Source organism: Lemur catta, chromosome 6 (genome assembly GCF_020740605.2).
Source record: "Lemur catta isolate mLemCat1 chromosome 6, mLemCat1.pri, whole genome shotgun sequence".
Classification (NCBI taxonomy): Eukaryota; Metazoa; Chordata; class Mammalia; order Primates; family Lemuridae; genus Lemur; species Lemur catta.
In genome coordinates, this window is record NC_059133.1 from 32,361,270 (window position 1) to 32,379,339 (window position 18,070).

At 35.1% G+C, this 18,070-nt stretch overlaps 1 long non-coding RNA gene across 1 annotated transcript; it reads left to right on the forward strand.

Moving 5' to 3' along the window:
- Positions 1-269: 269 nt before the first annotated feature.
- LOC123640637 lies at positions 270-16,687 on the forward strand. Its single transcript, XR_006736004.1, has 3 exons — positions 270-292; positions 10,097-10,204; positions 16,608-16,687. It is a non-coding gene; the product is annotated as an uncharacterized LOC123640637 (long non-coding RNA).
- Positions 16,688-18,070: the final 1,383 nt, after the last annotated feature.

An 18,070-nucleotide genomic window follows, 5' to 3' on the forward strand; every position in this document is an offset into this window, starting at 1 on the left:
AATATTCCACTTCTGTAGGGATTTTTGATTTAATCATGGAAAAAGATATTACCGTAAGGTATCAGTGGCCCATAATAATTTTTTTCCTTTTCTTTTTTTAATTTCAGAATATTGTAGGGGTACAAACACTTTGGTTATACATATTACCTTTGTACTGCCCAAGTCAGAGAGCTACAAGTGTGCCCATCCTCCAGAAAGCGTGCACTGCACCCACTAGGTGTGAATTTACCCCTCCCTGCCTCCCTTTTCCTGCCTGCCTGACACCTGATGAATGTTACTTCCATATGTGGATGTAAGTATTGATCAATTACTGCCAATTTAATGGTGAGTACATGTGGTGCTTGTTTTTCCATTCTTGTGATACTTCATTTTGAAAAATGGGTTCCAGCTTCATCCAGGATAATACAAGAGGTGCTAGCTATATCACCATTGTTTTTTATGGCTGAGCAGTACTTCATGGTATACATATACTACATTTTATTAATCCACTCATATATTGATGTGCATTTGGGTTGATTCCACTTCCTTGCAATTGTGAATTGCACTGCTATTAACATTCGAGTGCAGGTGTCTTTATTACAGAATGCCTTTTTTTCATTAGGTAAATGCCCAGTAGTGGGATTGCTGGATCAAATGGTAGTTCTACTTTAAATTCTTTGATGTATCTCCATATTACTTTACAGAGAGGTTGTACTAATTTGCAGTCCCACCAGCAGTGTAGGACTGTTCCTATCTCTCCGCATCTATGCCAACATTTGTTGTTTTGAGACTTTTTGATAAAAGCCATTCTCACTGGAGATAAGTGATATCTCATTGTGGTTTTGATTTACATTTCCCTGATGATTGGAGATGCTGAGCATTTTTTCATATGTTTGTGACCATTAGTCTGTCTTCTTTTAAGAAGTTTCTGTTCATATACTTTGCCCAGTTTTTTATGGGGTTGTTTGATTTTTTCTTGTTAATTTTCCTGAGTTCTATACAGATTCTAGTTATCAGACCTTTATTGGATGTGTAGCACGCAAATATTTTCTCCCATTCTGGAGGGTGTCTGTTCACTGTAGTGATAGTCTCTTTGGTTGGCAGAAGTTTTTTAATTTGATGAGGTCCCATTTACATTTACCAGACTTCCAGCTATACTATAGTAATCAAAACACTTGGTAAAGGCACAAGAATAGAGACATAGACCAATGGAACAGGACTGAGAAACCAGATATAAAACCATCCTTATATAGTCATCTGATGTTTGACAAAGAAGACAAAAATATACACTGGGAAAAAGAATCCCTATTCAATAAATGGTGCTCAGAAAATTGGATAGCCACATGTAAAAGACTGGAACAGGATCCGTACCTCTCACCTCTCACAAAAATCAACTCATGATGGATGACAAACCTAAGGCATGAAACCATAAGAATTTTAGAAGAAAATGTTGGAAAAACTCTTATAGACATCAGCCCAGGAAAAGAATTTATGAAGAAGACCCCAAAAGCAATCACAGCAACAACAAAAATACATAACAAGTTTTAATTAGGCCACATTTTGACAGGTTTGCATGGGATAAGGAGGGGTGGTTCCTCACAGGATGAGACCTTCCAGAGACTATGGCATGAGGGTCACTACCCCAAAGGGGAAGAGGGCAAGTGAAATACAGGAGGGGAAGGAATCAGAGAAGGGACGTATGTATTTAGGTGATGTCTAGGAGCAGCAGTGACTTTATAAGCCTGAGGTTTATTTTATGTATGGCTAGCAGATGTTGGGTAACTTTCACAGCGTATTTAAAGCTGTCAGGCTCTACATGGCTAAAGGTCTGCTTATTTTGGCTATGTTTAAAACATTGGATGTATAAAAATTTGAGTTTGGCACTGGCAGGATTTTGAGTTTTCAGGTCCTGGCCTGCTGTAAAGAAGTAAACAACATAGGGCCAATATAGACAAGTCATTTTGGGCTCATTTATATAACACTTTTTAATACTTTTCCAGTCTTTCATATATCTTAATTTAACAAGGAGTCCATAGAAAATGCTCTACTCAAAGAGAGTAGATATATATGTATATATAATGTATAAATATGTATTAGTCAGGCTTCTCCAGAGAAACAGAACCATCAGGATATACACACACACACACACACACACACATATATACACGCATGTGCACACACACACACACACACACAGAATTACAAGGAATCAGCTCGTGTGATTGTGGAGGCTATGAAATCCCATGATCTGGCATCTGCAAGCTGAAGACCCAGGAAAGCAGGTGGTGTAATTCATTCTGAATCTGAAGGCCTGGGAACCAATAGAGATATTGCTACAATTCCCTCTCCAAAGGCTGGAGAAAATGAGATGAGTTGTCCTAGCTAACACAGTGAGACAGGAAAAAGGAGGTATACAACTATAGATCTACAGATTTATAACATATATTAATATGGAACTATATATAAAAATCTTAAATGTTGAATTTAGCTTCTTAAATTTAACATCTTTTATTTCCTCTTAATGTGATATAACCACATATCTGTTAGATTTCATGACCAATTCAAAAACAAATTATGAAAATAAAACAAAATGAAAAACCTCACAGTTCAGTTACTTAAAAAAAAAATCACTCATTAAGTTGTAGTTTGAAATAAGCTATTTTTCCTTTAAAGTATGAAGTTTAAGTATAGACCACCTTAAAGGACCATATTAAGGAATATCAATCCATAGAAATCATTTCTTTTATAAAAACAGTTTTAAAATTAGTACCTAGTCAGAAAATACAATTTTCTCCATAAATTCAATTTTCTAACATCAAGAAAAATCATTTGCTTACTCCATATCATGCAATTTAGGAAATTTTTACATATTTAATTACTTCTTAACTATACAGGACATTTATCAACTATAAATATTCATCCTATAAACAATTTGCTTAATGGCTCTACTTCCTCTTGAGCGTCAACTATCTTATTCCAATCAGGCCTCTTTTATGTAAAAAAAAATTGTTAATTATTTTAAATAGAGAATTAATGAATTGATGAAAGGAAGCATGTGTAACTCACCTTTGCACACTTTAATTCCAGCAAAAAGTTTGACATATGGTAGGTGCCAATACATAATCTGTTCTTTATGCTCTGTCATTACATTTTGCTGTTGTTTTGCAGTCAACTTTTAAGTGGTTTATTGTTAGACCCAAAATTTCATGAATAACCCAAAATTCCATATTTTTATTTCTGTAGTTAAGCAGTTAAATATTTTTAAAAGTTATTTATTTTCTCTATGCAATTATCTGTTCCTAACTGGATGATACTATGCTCTGGTGATTAGAGAACTTCATTCACCCAAACTTTTAAGTTCTTTCTAAATATCTTGCTACTTTCAAAGATACTTTTCTCTGTCTATGAAAAAGTTAGGTTTTTTAATACTAAAAAAAATTTGAAAGAAGAATAAAGCTTTTGTAACTCAATTGACAAAAACCATGGAGAATAAAAAGTATAGTAATAATTATTGCAGAGAGAAAACACAAATTATTACTATTAGGAATTTAAAAGAGTACCTCAAAACAGATCATAAAGTCAATAAAAGGATAATAGAAGATATAATATTACATTTTTAAAAATCCTTATGTCCACAAACTTAATCTAAATGAGGGGGGCATCCTTCTTCTTGGCAAATCAAAATATGATTTTTAAAAATCTTGCATATAGAAAATGCTAAATACTCTACCAAGAAGCCATTAGAATTATAAACAAATTCAGTAAAGTTGAAGGATACAAAATCAATATAGAAAAATTAGTAGTGTTTCTACACACTAATAGTGAACTATCTGAAAAAGAAATCAAGAAAACAATTCCATTTACAATCATTGCAAAATAAAACTCAAGATACTGAGGAATGAATTTAACCAAAGAGGTGAAAAGCCTCTGCACTAAAAACTATAAAACATTCATGAAAAGAATTAAAGAGGACACAAATAAATGAAAATATATCCAGTGTTCATGAACTAGAAGAATAAATATTGATAAAATGTCCATATTACTCAAGCAATCTACAGATTCAGTGCAATTCCTATCAAAATACCAATGACATTCATCACAGGAATAGAAAAAAAAATTTACGATTCATATGGAACTACAAATAGCCTGAATAGCTAAAGCAATCTTGGGGGAAAAGAAGCAAACAAACAAACAATAAAACACCTGGAGCCATAATATTACCTGACTTCAAATGTAGTACAAAGCTACTGTAACCAAAACAGCATGGTTTTGGCACAAAAACAGACAAATAGACCAATGGAGCAGAATAGAGAACAGAATAGAGAGCACAAATATATCCATGCACCTACAGTCAACTGATTTTCAACAAAGGTACCAAGAACACATATTGGGGAAAGGACAGTCTGGTCAATAAATTATGGTGGGAAAATTGTATATCCACAGGCAGAGGAGTGAAACTGGACCCCTATTTATTACCACGTACAAAAATCAACTCAAAATGGATTAAAGACTTAAATGTAAATCCAAAAACTATGAAAACATAGCAAAATGCTTCATGACACTGGACTGAGAAAGGACTTTTTGAATAAAACTGCAAAGCACAAGCAGTAAAAGCAAACATAGACAAATGGGGTTACATCAAACTGAAAACTTCTGCAGAGCAAATGAAACAATCATCAGAGTGAAGAGACAGCCTACAGAATATGAGAAAATATTTTCAAATTATACATCTGTCAATGGGTTAGTATCCAGAATATACAAAAATAAGAATTTAAAAATAACAATAAAATAATGAAAAATAATGAAAATATAAAATAATAGAGTATAACTACTATTTACATAGCAATTACATTGTGTTAGGTGTTATAAATTATCTGGAGATGATTTAAAGTATATAGAGGATGTGTATAGGTTATATAAAAATACTATGCTATCTTACATAAGGAACTTGAGCATCTGAGGAATTTAGTATCTGCAGGAGGTCCTGGAACCAATCCCCTATGGATCCTGAGAAATGGCTGCATATGCAATGGAATAGTATTCAGCCTTATAAAGGGAGATACTGCCATTTGCAACAACGTGGATGAACCTGAAGAAAATTATGCTAAGTAAAAGAAGCCTGATACAGAAAGAAAAAAAAATTACTGCATAATATCATTTATATGTGGAATCTTTTTTTTTATTTCAGCATATTATGGGGGTACAAAAGTTTAGGTTACATGTATTGCCCTTGCCCCCCCCCAAATCAGAGCTTCAAGTGTGTCCATCCCCTAGACAGTGTGCATTGCACTCATTATGTATGTATACACCCATCCCCCCTCCCACATCTGCCCGACACCCGATTAATGTTATTCCTAAACGTGCTCTTAGGTGATGATCAGTGAAACCAATGTGATAGTGAGTACATGTGGTGCTTATTTTTCCATTCTTGTGATACTTAGTAGAATGGGTTCCAGCTTTATGGCATCAGCCTAGCTCACAGCAACCTCCAACTCCTGGGCTCAAGCAATCTTTCTGCCTCAGCCTCCCAAGTAGCTGGGACTATAGGCATGTGCCACCATGCCTGGCTAATGTTTTCTATATATATTTTTGGTTGTCCATATAATTTCTTTCTATTTTTAGTAGAGACAGGGGTCTCGCTTTTGCTCAGGCTGGTCTTGAACTCCTGAGCTCAAACCATCTACCTGCCTCGGCCTCCCAGAGTGCTAGGATTACAGGTGTGAGCCACCGCGCCCGGCCATTGTTTCTGAGTACGACTACTCGTACTCCATGGTATACATATACCACATTTTATTAATCCGCTCATGTATTGATGGGCACTTGGGTTGTTTCCACATCTTTGCTCAGCATCTCTAATCATCAGAGAAATGCAAATCAAAACCACAATGAGATATCACTTACCTCCAGTGAGAATGGCCTTTATCAAAAAGTCCCCAAACAATAAATGTTGGCGTGGATGTGGAGAGATAGGAACACTTATATGTGGAATCTTAAAAAAAAAAAGTCTAATACACAGGAAGTAGAATGGTGGTTACCAGGTACAGAGAACAGAAGGAAATGAGAAGATGTGGATCAAAGAGTACAAACTAGTGGTTTTATAGGATGAATAAAGAGATATAATGTACTGCAGAAGGACTATAGTTAATAATATTATATTGTATATTGAAATTTTGCAAAGAGAGTAGATTTTCGGTGCTCATACCACACACACACATACAAACACACAAGATAGCAGTGGAAGGCAATGTTTATGTTCATTTGCTTACCTGTAGTAATCATTTCACTATGTATTTGTATGTCAAAACATCATGTTGTATCTCTTAAATATATGCAATTTTTTAAAAGTCAATGGAGGCAAGATTATAATGCAATGACTTAGAAATTTATTCCTTTAATCATTGCCAACTTTCTTGTAACTGCCTGCCAGCCTCCATAATTAGTGTTTTCATTTAGATAGGCAAGGAATTAATATAGCATAGTATGAAGAAATAATTTGCATTATTAATTAGAAGTTCTAGTTAGCTCTGTCAATTACTTACTATGTGACTTTTTCCAAATTGGGATGATAAAAATGTTGAATCTGCCTTTAGTGTAATATAAGTGAGAATTGCAGTAGTTAAGAACTAGAACTCTGAAGTCAAACAGAACTAAGTTTGCATCCCAGTTATACCATTTACTACAAGAATAAGCTTCAGACAGTTTATTTCATCCACTCTGAGACTCAGTTTCCTCAGGAATAGACAATATTGACAGTACCTACCTAATGGGAGTATTTTGAGGACTAAATGAAATAATGGATATAGAGTATTTGCCATAGTGTCATGGTCTTAATGTGCACACACACACACACACACACACACACATTCTTTAGGTATTTTTAAGTTACAAACTCAAAGAGTTTCAATAATTAAGTTAAATAAGATGATATGGGTCAGTCACCAGCAGAGAGGAAACATTCAGCACATGGTAATATGAGATTCTTGGGAAATAAGTCACATTAAATAATACATAAGACGATAAAGAAAGAGGAGTAAGAAAGGAAAGGAGAAAAGAACAAAAAGAAGGTAAGGAATGAAAAGGAAGAAGGGGAGAGAAGAAGAAAGGAGGGAAGGAGAAAGAAGTTTATCATCACATTTAAACATGTGAAAAATGTCAATTTAACATTGAAACCCTATCATACTTTCATTTTGTTCATTTTTAATTTCTTTCCCTTTTATCACTTTTTCACATTTGCTGCTTAATGTATTTCAGTTAAGAGTATTACTATGCTATCATGACCTTTAAGGAACCAACACTCTGACAAAAGGTCAAAGCAGAATAAAAAGTCAGAAAAATCATAATGAAAAGGAATAATTAAAACTTGGAGTTGTATTTTGAAAACCTAGTCATCAACATAGGACTACAGACCCTTGCATCATGGAGCTACAGTCCTAATGTTTAATATGCAAAGTCAAATGCCCAGAGAGCAGTGGCACAATACTGGCCTAAAGTTAAATGACTTATTTTTTCAGCTGGGCCTTTTCTTTCATTAACTTAATAATCTTGAGCTAGACATGTCAACTTCCTAAACTCTGGTTTCTTCATATGTTGTAATTTTATAATTCTGTGCTGTCCAGAAAGTATATAGCCATGTAACCATTCTCATTATATTAACAATGGCTGGATACTTTTTGGACAGCATTCCTATATACATATATTCCTATATATACACACATATATTCTTATATATACATATTCATGTATGTATATATATGAACCTGTTAATAGGTTCATAATGGGAAAAATACACATTCAGATTCTGCCTAATTATGTATTCTTCTAACATTTTCTATATTATATCTGAAGGCCAACTTTTGAAATTAAAAGTCACAAATTTATTGCCAGGATACTCTCCAGTTTTGCCACTGAAAAACGCCTACTGGTGAAATGGTGGTCGATGTGTCTCATGCATGACTGAAGAAGGTCAGAGCATTAAAAAGAAGGTTCAAGGCCCAGGACCATATTAGATAAACATTCACATTATCATCTCTCTTTCCCAAAAGTTCATTGCTCTCTTGTTGAAGCTTTCTTTAATCCATATTTCTATCAGTCTCCTTTTATATTAAACAGAAATCCTATTTGAGAGTAATCTTTTCATAGATATGTTTAGCACATTCTCACCCTTCCCAGAAGAAAAGCAAATTACGCAGTTTGTGAGTGACATATACCAGCTTTTAGTAATTTATTTAAATGCCAGCTTGGTTTGTAGAATTTTTAAAGAAACTATTGAGTTAAGCAAATAAAGGTAACAATTGTTTTCAGTATCAAATGGATTTGACCACAGAAGATAAAAATGAAACCAGTAGAAGGTTTATTAATTAATGTTGCTTAGGATGGAGCACAACTCCTTTAGCCTGAAATGAGATCAGGACATTTTCCCTGAGACATGATCAAGTAACTTTTTGAATAAGGATAAAAGTGTTACTTTTCAATCAGCCTCATTTTGTAATTCTAGTAAAAGACTATTAAGTTTTACTCGTGATATTTTTAAACCTATTTAATAGTCCCAATCCTATTCTATGTTAAAGGCATAGTTTTAATAGGAATTCAAGCTGGGCTCAGAGGAGTATAATTTCCAGGGGCATATTTCATGATACTTCATAAGTTATTTTATTCTTTTGGCCTCACTTTATTAGCCTTTTTAATATATTCTCTGTATTATACTACAAGGCTCACAGTAGACCCTAAGTCTTCTCACAAAGGCCCTGTGTTTGTATTTACTATGCTGTAACTCAAGGCGCCTAAAACATTTTAAGGGTCTTGGTGATTCAAAGGACAATGTGAAAATTCCAAAGTTATTTGAGAAGGCCACTGATGTTACTATGCTGGAGAACAGTGTTTGGAAACAGACATTGTTGTACATTTATTTTAAAATGATTTTAAACCAGGCCCACAATGCCCTATCCACGTTTCCAAATCCTCAAAGTCCTACAAAACTGAAGAGTTTTCTTTTGCTTTTCTTTTAAATTTTCATTGTAAGTTTGGTGCCAAAACGCATTTAGCAGTAAAATATAACACAAACGGAAATGAGGCTTTTTAGTCTATTTATCTCATTTAGTGTGAATATTCGTATGTTTTGCTGTAGACATATCAATGTGGCTAGAAAGTGCTGCCATGCTAAGTGGTATATGTGTCATAATAAGGTAAAAGAGTTTAGATAGTATAATATACATAAGGTATAACACACATGTATACTAGCTTCTTGGGACTGTTATAACAAAATACCACAAACTGAATGTCTTAAATAACAGTAATTTATTTATTCACATTTTTGGAGACCAGAACTCCAATAGCAAAGTGTTGGCAGGTATGGTTTCTTCTGAGGGCTCTATCCTTGGCTTACAGATGGTTGCCTTCTCCCTCTGTCCTAACGTGGTTTTTCCTCTGTTCACGTGCATTCTTGGTGTCTGTGTGACCCAATCTCTTCTTATAAAGACACTAGTCATAATGGATTAGGGCCTACCTTAATAGGGTTATTTTAATTTAATTACCTCTTTAAAGGTTGGGTTTTCCAAATACAGTCACATTCTCAGGTACAAGGGTAATCACACTGAGGTACTTCAATATGAAATTTTAAATTTCAACATATAAATTTTGAGGGGACACAAGCCTATAACAGCACGTATAGTTTGGTTGAATTATTACACACACACATACACACATAATTACCAGCACCATAGATGCGCCTCATGTCTCCCTGTAGTCACTACCCTCACATCACCTAAGGGTAATCTACATTGATTTCTATTAGCATCAATTAGATATTTTATGTTCATATTTTATACTACTTGAATAATATATTATTCACCAGTGAGCTTCACCTATAATGACTTGTATTGCTGTAGATAATTCATTTAAATTGTTGTGTAATAATCTATTGTGTTGATAAATCAATTTGTCTGTTTTACCACTAATTGTCTGTTTTACCACTAACTGTAGTTTCCAGTTTTGAGCTATTACAGTTCTGCTGTGAACTTTCTTTTATATATCTTTTAATGAGCATTAGCAAGAAATGGGACTGTTTGTCACAGGGTGTGCATATATTCAGTTTTAGTAAATCTGCTATACTGTGTTTCAGAGTGGCCAGATCATTATATGTTCACAATTTCAATGGACAATAAGGAGAATAAGAAGCTTACAAAATATATACATCTACCCCACAGAGCTCATTCCTGGAGTAACTGAGGTAAGCAAATGGGAAGAAATCCTTTCTGGGTTCTAACTAATCTCTCTTTCCCAAATCATATGTTTTGAAATTTTTACTATGAATTAAATTCACTATAATCAAGTTTTTAACTTTATCCAAAATGGTTCAATTCTTCCTGCACAGAATATCTGTTTTACAAAGAAAGATACTCTAATTTAGAATCAATATAGGAAATCGAAGTTGGTACAGGGAAGGTATTAGAGAGGAAAGAGGAGCCTCTAGAACATGTATTGATTTTAAGATGTGACACATATATAAAGGAAGAGTGCAAAGTATTAATACCACTCTACTAATGCTAAGAAGGGAAGGTTAAAAATGGACATGACTGTGTTTTATAACCACTTTCTTCACCTGACATGCACAATGGAAATTGATTTTAAATTGCCATATTAAAAATAGAAATAAGAACCTCAGGACTCAAAGAGCCGTGATTAGACCATGTAACTGAATGCCAAGGAAAGTTTTGAGCCAAGGTAATCTTTCTTCTAGGAAAAATAATATTTTATTTCAGAAAAAGGATGTGATGATGTCTTAAGAACTCAAATATATTAATACCCTCTAATCTATGAAGAGTGGTTATGAAAATGAGTATGCTTTTTATTCTCGATTTGCTTTCAACCCATTCCTAAACTTTTCCAAACATAATCTGGATTGATGGGAGCTGAATCCTTTAAATTACGCTTCCAAGGATTCCTTGTCAAAGCACTCTCATTGGGTTCAGTCAGTAGAAACACAATCAGGAGTCTGGAGCATTTATAGAAGAGAAATTACCAGCACTTACTTTCTGTTTTTCCTCTAATGTTCCAATTCTGATGAGGCAGTCTCCACCATAGTTCCAATATCCACTGGTTGGCCCTTACTCTAGTAACACCTACTCCCTCTTTGGTTACTCCAAATCCAAAGTGACCATGGTCTCCTGATATTACTAATTTTTGGTTGTTTTATCATACCTTGTTTGATTTTCCAGATCTTCTAAATGTCTTCTAACTATATTGCTCTATTGATCTACCTAGAATGGGCTTTTATTTTCTAATTAAAACCTTATTAATCCAGTCTTAATACCAGGAATGGTTCCACAAAAAAAAAAAAAAAAAAAGACTTTCAACACAGTATTCTAGGATTGTATTGTTATCCTCTATGACTTTGGTCACATAACAGCTTTTTTGCTAAAGGAAAAATGTGATGCTAATAATCTGTGGTATACAAATGCATCAGGATGACTCATAGTATCATATTTGGGATGAAAAGCCAATTAAGGAAAGAGCTTTGAGATATCAAGTATTTGTTGACTGCTTCTCACAATTGTGGAGAACTTGAAAAGGATAATAATAGAGTTTTAAACTTTCATTTCAAGAAATCAGAGAATGAATGAGTTCTCATTCCAGACTTAAACAAGTCTCTTATTTTTTGGTAACTATAAGACAGACCTGCCTAAAAATTTGACCCAAAATCTATCCAGGTTGATTGTGTAATTAAAATATAATTCAAATGCACAAGAATTATATATATATTTTTTTCTATGGTATGATTTGGGCATTGCCTCGGAAAGATTGAAACCCTAAGACTGAAATAAGAAAAATTAAGACAGATTAATCCAAAAATTCTGTTGAAACTTGCTCACCAGCAAAAGTATGCTTCATTTACTCTGTGAGGAAACAAGCTTCCTTTCTTGAAGACTCTGTAATAAATTAACCTGAGATATGTATTTGCAAGGACGTATCTATCATGCCACCTTCTACCACCCTTTCTTGCCTCAAGACTGGTAGAGGACTGTTGAAATGGAAAACCCATTAACCCACCTCATAATTATGTCCTTGGGAAAGCCCCAAGAACACCCCTTCACCAATCAATGAAAGAATTATTGGCTAAAGTAACAACAGTGTCCTTGGAAACCTTGTCTTAGCTGTCTGTAGTGAGCTGAAGTGATGCTACATGATGCCCAAGTTGAAATAGTGTTCTGATTTCAATGGGAACTGGTATTCCAGAGTAGCAAAGATCAAGTAGGAAGGAGTACTTAGCAGCAGAGACCACAAGGGAGATGCAATTGTAACAATGGGCATCAGCAATGAAGTGGCAATGAGAGTAAATCGACCTTTACAGATCTGTGGTGGTGACATAATGATCATGTTTTCCTTAAAAATAAAAGGCTACCTACTAAAGTATTAATTACTACTAGGTTCACTGAGCATGACCTTCCTTAAGTCATCCTGACAGAATCAGTCACACACTCTTATCCCATTCTCACACTTAGGCTTATTTAGACATTTTAAATGAAAAAGAGGACAGTTTCTCTTGAGAAAAAAATTCCAGTAATGCTGTCACAATTTTATACTAAAATTTCCCACAAGTATTCCACAAAGGGACCTGCAACAATTTTCTAGGAGGCTGAAGAAAAGATATACACAGACATCTGGGGAATTTTTTGTCACTGGCTCTGAATTAGCACTAATATATACATGGAAACACAAAATTTCACTTTTTTAGTGGATGCTTATTAATTACAAAATTAATAAATGTAATTTTCAACCAAGTCTATATCACCATGGGCAAGTGAATCTTCACACCCATCCTATAGTTTCAGCCCTAGTTCCTAAATGCATAGTTTAATAGATATATTCAGTAATTGGGAAAATCCAAGTATTGACTTCCTGACCTAAGAACTACATGTTATTTTGAGAGGAAGGGCCAAAGGAAAGCCTCCCAAAGACTGTTCCTCCAGTATTGTAGGCCAAAAGCTGTATTGTGTCTCTCAGGGAACTGATGAGATGAGTTCGATCTTTAAAGTGTTAAAAAAAAAAAGAAATGTCCTGAGAAAAAGCAAAATAGATATTGGACAGTGACTGAATTTTCTTTAACTTAATTTGGAGATGACTTTATCTATAGCTGCTCTTCCGGATATGAGCTCTTTGCCAAAGAGATGAAATTAGATATTAAGCATCTGGTATGCATCTATTGATCTTTCAGAAGTTTTTATTATGATTTCTTTGTTCATTTGTTTTCTTCTATCAATTAGTATGTAAACTTAGAAGTCTCCTTTCAGCTGGCACAGGCAGCAGCATATCTGTACTGTTTCATTGCATCACTATGGCAAATAATCTTAAAACAACATCATATAGTTCACAAGCCTTTTAATTACCTTCACATGCCACCAAAAAAAATCACTTATATTGTACTGATTCAAACCAGTGAGTAGTAACAAGTACTCCGTATGCTTTAAAAAACACATGTACATCTGAAAGTGATAAACACTATGAGAATTCAGGATGAAAATACTATAGGATATCCATATACCGAGGACACCCAGGATATCCCCCTAAAGGCAGAGAAAATATGCTCCTCTATGCTCTGACCACCATGACAAAGGAGACACAATGCTTGATGGGATTCTTTGGATTTGGGATAACTTATTTGGGTGTGCTTTTTTGACCCACTTTTCCAAGCACATGTTTGCTAATTTTGAAGGGGCAGAATGCAAGAGAAGGCTCAGAGGCAGGATTAGGCTGCAGTGCCAGCTGGCTGATGACTCAGGCTTTGACTCAGCGGAGGCTATGGTAGCAAATATGGATATTGAAATGGAGCCTCTGTGAGCCACCCTATAGGATTATATGCAATTTAATTAGTATGTGGAGCAAAGCCTCTTTTGATGATAACTATTTTGTGGTTTTGAACTACATTTTGACTGGAAATGTCACCTTAGACAGCTGTCTTAGTCTGTTTTGCTTTGCTATAAAGCAATACCTGAGATTAGGTAATTCATAAAGAAAGGAGGTTCATTTGGCTCATGGTTCTGCAGGCTATAAAAGATGCATGGCACTCGCCCCTGCTTGGCTTCTGGTGAGGGCCTCAGGAAGTTTTTATTTATGACAGAAACAAGGAGAGTCAACATGTAACATGGCAAGAGAAAGAGAGCGCGAGAGAAGGAGGGGTGCCATACTCTTTTAAACAACCAGCTCGTCACCAGGAGAAAATCACTGAGCCAATCATAAAGGATCCATCTCCATGATCCCAGTGCCTTTCCCCAGGCCCCACCTTCAACATTGGGGATCAAATTTTGACCTGAGATTTAAAGAAGACCAACACCCAAACTATATCAATAGCTAAAAGTTACCCGTGATTTTCTTGAGTGCTAGCTGATATATTAAGCCATAAGATTGGACTTGCACAGCAGCAATCCATCTTCAAAGAGGCATAATTTTTCAACTGGGTTTGAGCTGGTCCAGAAGACAGAGGTGTTATGTGAACATATGGCATAGACTTATGTGGTACCTCCTCCTACCATACTGCTACTGCCTCCTCAGTCCATACACTTGGACTTATTGAGAGTTACTATGATCAGCTTTCAGAAGAAAATACTTGGTCCTGGATATTAGATAAATATTTTAGACGTGTTTAATTTAGCAAAAAATATAATGCAGGCCATTTTAACCTAAGAAAAGGGCAGGCCTGAAAGACTTGTAAAATGAAATCTGCCCACTGGGCAGAATCTTTAATATTACATCTAGTTGTCTACTTTGCTTGGAAGAAGAGATGACTTACAGTATAGTTAGACACTGATTTATAAGCAGTGGCTAATAATTTCACCAGGTTATCAGAGACTTATAAGAAAAAACATCAATGTTTAGTAATGGATCAGGGAAAGAGGTAGATGAATGGGCTTCTCCAAATGTACACAAAGTATGAGGATATTTGTGTCCCATAAATATCCTACCAAAAGGCAATTTTTGCTAAGAAGTCTCTCTCAACAACCTGAAAAACAATATAATCTTTCTTTACATCAATTGGCCACTCTCCTCAGCTGTACATGTCCTTGCCTAATAGAATAATAAACAAAGTGAACATGATAGCAAGTATGAAGATTATACATTGAGTCAACAACATAAGCTTCACTCTCTTGGGCTGAGCTAGCTACAGCCACTGGCATATAGCCAACTTACAAACACTGGAGGGAAACACTGAGTCCCATGTTAAGCACCACTTGCAAGGAGGACCAACTAGTAACCTGGAGGGCACGTTGATTACATTGGTACCCTTCTATCACAAAGGAAGAAGCAGTTTCTTCTCTCATAAAAAAAGACTTTTTCTGTAAAAGTACTTATCTTTCTTACCCATAATATATCTTCTAGCACCACCAATGTGGAATTATGGAAAGTTGTGTTCATATTCACCATTATACTAACCTGTACAATATTCCTTCTGACCAAATAATTCACTTCACAGCAGAAAAAGTATGATAGTTAGTTCAAATCTATGTATTAATAATTCTCTCACTGGACCAAGTATGCCATATACCAGAAGCAATGGAAAGTGTATGATGTGGAATAATCTAATCTACTGAAACTCAAGTATGACATTAGCTGAGACCACATCCAACAAAACTAAAGTGCAGTTCTACAGAAAGTAGTACATACTTTGAATCAGTAACTATTAATAATGTATTAGGGGTCAGCAAACTACAGCCTATGTTCAAATTTGGCCCACTGCCTATTTTGTAAGTAAAATTTTATTGGGCCATGGCCATGTTCATTTGTTTACATATTGTCTGTGTCAGTTTTAGCTCTGTTATGGCAGGAATGAGTAGTTGCAACAGAGAACATAATGGCCCAGAGGGCATAAAGGCCCTTATAGAAAAAATGTGCCAACCTCTACAATATATTATGCTGAATTGACCTAAAATTGAATATACAAAATAAGAAACAGGAATGAAAGTAGAAGGGGCCACTATCACTATTATACCTAATGATACAATCATAGGCTTTATAATTTCTATCCTTGAAACCTAGGGATCTTCTAGGTTAGAGGTCTAGGTTTCAAAGACAGAATTGTTTTCATCAGGCAATAAATCATTTTTTCTATTGAATTATAAACTGAAATTGCCTTTCTGTGGTTTGGGGCCCCTCCCACTACAGAATGAACAGGCTAAGGACATTACTGCCTGCCTGAAATAAGTGATCCCAATTACAAAATGGAAATTGGATGGTTGTTACACAAAAGAAACACAAAGAGACTTCTCTATAGCTCAAAGAATTCACTGGCCACCTCTTAATAGTTTTATGTTTAGTAACAGGTGTTCACAGAAGAAACTCAGCAATCTAATAAAAACAGGAGCATTATAGACTCAGATTTTTCAGGAATGGTTTCTTTCGCTCAACCAGGTTGATGCTTTGGATCATCTAATCAGGTAAAATACCAGATGCAGAATGTGATTATGGTAATCATGGGGAGCAAGGATAACATGGAATGAGTGGAGGAAGAAAAAAGTAATGAATATCAACTGTAATTTCCTGATTGTTGCAGAAACAGGCCTCCACAGCTAGGTGGATGAATGGATAAACAGACTTTCTTTTTTATTACTATTTTTCTCTTGTCCTTTCTTTCACTATAGTAATCAGAAATATCAGGAAGAGTCATATTCGGACCTAAAAAGAAGTATTTCATTGAAGTTGGAGATCTTGGACTTGGGATGAATACAGTGATCCATGGGACTTTGTCTCTCTTTTGGGTGACAGAGTTACATCATCTTTATTTGGATGAAGAACAGCTGCATCACGTTAGGCCAAAGTATTACATCGCTGTTATATTACAGATATAGAAAGAAGAGTGAGAATAGATAGGTAGACGGTGGTACTCATTTCCTTTCCTTGAAGATCTGTTCCCTGTCCTTCTCCTGCTCTGCGTTTATTACAGGAGACTATTTCCTGGAAACCTAATTTCCCAGGTTCTCTTACTCACTGGCTAGGAATGGGAGGTATGAAAGAGAGGCAGAGGAAAATTTCCAAGGTAGCCCCCCTTTCACTGTACTGGAGGTTCATCCTCCTCCATGGTTCTAACTACGCTATAGTTCTAGTATCCAGTGGGTAGCCCCAGTCCCAGGGCTGGTATTGCCATTCCTCTTCTGGCTTCTCCAGGTCTAAGTGGGCTAAAAGCCTCCATTCCTTTATAAGAATCTAGTTTGCCTCCCCATTAAATTGTCTCTTCAATTCTTCCAACACTCGTAGCTAATTCCCCATGCTAAATTCCCTGTGTTTAACATCTGGCACGGACTCTGTTTGCCTGCCTTCATCATATGACTGATGTAATATGAGAAAACAACATTAACTGTGACTGAAAGACATAGTAAAACAAATTTGTTTATGTATGCCACTACTAATACACTTCTATGGCTTCCCATATTATTAGTACAGGATTGTCTCTAATTTTTCTATTTTACTACAAATAGTTTCCAAAATTTCGAACTAATTCTTCATTTGTGCCCTTAGTATTTATAACCATGTTTGGCAAAAATATCTATACAATAAATGTTTGCCAAATTAATATTTAATTTCTTCCACGCTTATTGGGTAAAGAGACAAAATAATTTCATTAGATTACATTCTTATTTATTTAAAAATTTCAGTTTTAAATCTCTGTATAAATGCCTTCCAACTCTACCCTTAACATTTCCTAACACTCAATACCTTATATGGGCCACCCTGAATCTCACTATTCTTATCCTCATTCTCTTAAGACCAAATAGAGTCTCTCACATAAAATCATTTCTTAGTTATCCCCATCCTTCCTTTCTCACACCCACGTCACAACACTACACATTAAATAGAAAAGTGGACTTGTTCTTTCATTCAGGTGTGCCTAAAAGTATTTTGCGCATTTTTATGTCTATATGTTTTCATATATTTTAAGAAATAATTTTCATGTCTGACTTTTCTGAGGATATTGAGAGTAACTTACAAGCATGAATCTATTCACCACTGTCCCTGCGCCCAGTACAGTGCTCAATACATAGTGTATGCTGAATTGATGAATAGTTTTTACCACTCTTCTTGGGTTAGATGTCAAGTTGCATTTATT